A 2,508-nucleotide genomic window follows, 5' to 3' on the forward strand; every position below is an offset into this window, starting at 1 on the left:
GGGGTCGCCCCCCTTCCGGAGTCTGTTCTCGCGCGGCAAACCCTGGTGCCGAGCAGCGGCCTCAGGACACGGGGGCCTTGGCTCGCCTCAGGGCGGGGCTGACCACAGCGCGGTGGGCCCCCGCTGGGGCGACTGTGCTGAGAAGGAAACGGCGGGGCCAGGGGACACAGGGCCTCTGTGCCCGGTGGCTTGAGGGAGACTGGCTGCGTTCACACAGAGACCCCAAAGGCTGGGCAAGCACAGGTATTCCAGGGCCGCGGGCTGCCACGAGCCTCTGGGCCTGGGGCAGTCGCGACAGAGCGGCCCTGCTTCCCCCGCAGAGCACTTGGTGAACGGCCGGATGGACTTCGCCTTCCCGGGCAGCGCCAACTCCCTGCACAGGATGGCGGTGGCCCACACCGCCTACGGCACCCACCTGAGCCCACACCTGCCGCCACGCGTGCTGAGCACGTCCTCCACCCTCACACGGGACTACCACTCGCTGACCCGCACGGAGCACGCGCACTCAGCCACGCTGCCCGGGGACTACTCCGCCCTCTCCTCCCTCTCCTCCCACGGTGAGCGGCCTCCGCCCGCCCTGCCTCTCCCACTAATCCTGCCTCTCTTGCAGCTCCTGGAGGCTCGGGCTGCGGCCTGCCATCCCCACGTCCGCGCGCGCACACACACACTCTCACACCCTCCCGCCCTGCTCCTCTTACTCTTGTTTTGTCCTGCCCTAGGCCTCCCTCCCATCTGGGAACACGGGAGGAGCAGGCTTCCGCTGTCCTGGGCCCTGGGGCCCCGGAGTCGGGCTCAGATGAAGGGGTCCCCCCCCTCCAGGGGCTCACGAGACTCTATAATCCTGGCTGGGCGGCCAGCAGCGCCCTCCTGGCGCCCAGGTAGTACAGGGGTGGCCATCCCGTCCCGCCACTGTCCTGCTCCATGTCATCCAGCCACCACGGCAGCCGTGCCCGCCGCTTCACCTTCCATTCCACCCACAGGACCCCTGCCCACCCACAGGCGCTAACTTTCTGTGCCCACCCTCATCAGCATGATGCCTAACATTGCCTCGGCCCATCTGGGGTGCGGGGCTGGGGCTGGGGCTGGGCAGAGGGCGGGCTCAGGCCAGCTGAGGTGATGGGGGTGGGGCTGGCAGACTCACAGGGCTCCACCTCGGCACAGACAGGACCCGCGGGCGGTGCTGGGCAGCCCAGACAGGGGGTCGCAGGGTGAGTGGGCTGCCCAGCCATGGGTCAGTGTAGACGTGCCAGCAAAGGGAGGAAGGCAGGCGCGGGACTGTGGCTCCCGCCCAAAGACCCCAACCCCTGCCCCTCAGCTGACAGCAGCCTCCTGTCTCCAGACTCTTGCCTGACGGCTGGTGTGCCCGACACACCCACCCGCCTGGTGTTCTCTGCCCTTGGGCCCACATCTCTGAAAGTGAGCTGGCACGAACCACAATGCGAGCGGGCCCTGCAGGGCTACAGCGTGGAGTACCAGCTGCTGAATGGCGGTGAGCACAGCTACCGTTGGAGGGTGCAGCCCTGCGAGGCCTGGCCCCGTGCATCAGCCTGGGGCACCCCAGCTGTCAGAAACCCACCCAGGTCCGAGCATATCGCCCCTGCCCAGACCAAGAGGGTCTCTTACCCCGTTCCCCCTCCACCCTTCTTCATACCCACTGCTAACACCACCTGTAAAGTGCTCTGTGGCTGCCGGCACTGTCACTGGGAAGCAGGCACGGAAAAAACGATGCTCTCCCATGTACAGACAGGAAACTGAGGCTCAGAGCCTTAAGTAAAGATCTCCCAGCTGGTGACAGATGCCAGTATCCACCCCCTTGCCAGGTCTCCTGGCTGGCCCAGGGGTCTTCTGAGGTCTCATCCACCTCCCTGGGGCCACTTTCCTGGTCACTCCCTCTGCTAGGTTTTTTGTTGTTGGGGTCTCACTCTGTCATCCACTGGCATGCTCACAGCCACCCCAGTGTCCACCTGCTGGGCTCCAGCAATCCTTCCGCCTCAGCCTTCCAAGTAGCAGTGTGCTACTGTGCCCAGCTAATTTTTTATTTATTGTAGAGACAAGGTTTCGCCAAGTTGCCCGGGCTGTTCTCGAACGCGTGGGCTCAGGCAATTCACTTGCCTTGGTCTCCCAAAGTGTGGAATTACAGGCTGAGCTACAGAGCCCGGCCAGCTTTCTTCTTTCAATGCCGCTGAGCTTACCTGAGATTCCTAGGATGCATGTACATGGAGGAAGGGAGGGGGTATGAATCAACACCAGATGGGAGTGGCACCCCGCTACTGTCTACCCCAACCCAACCCCTCAGGCCCGCTGCATCGGCTCAACATCTCCAATCCTGGCCAAACGTCAGTGGTGGTGGAAGACCTCCTGCCCAACCACTCTTACGTGTTCCGTGTGCGGGCCCAGAGCCAGGAGGGCTGGGGCCGAGAGCGCGAGGGCGTCATCACCATCGAGTCACAGGTGCACCCACAGAGTCCCCTCTGCCCCCTGCCAGGTGAGTTGCCTCCCGCCCCCACA

This window comes from Carlito syrichta, unplaced genomic scaffold, assembly GCF_000164805.1.
Source record: "Carlito syrichta isolate Samal-C Ts95f unplaced genomic scaffold, Tarsius_syrichta-2.0.1 Scaffold170021, whole genome shotgun sequence".
Classification (NCBI taxonomy): Eukaryota; Metazoa; Chordata; class Mammalia; order Primates; family Tarsiidae; genus Carlito; species Carlito syrichta.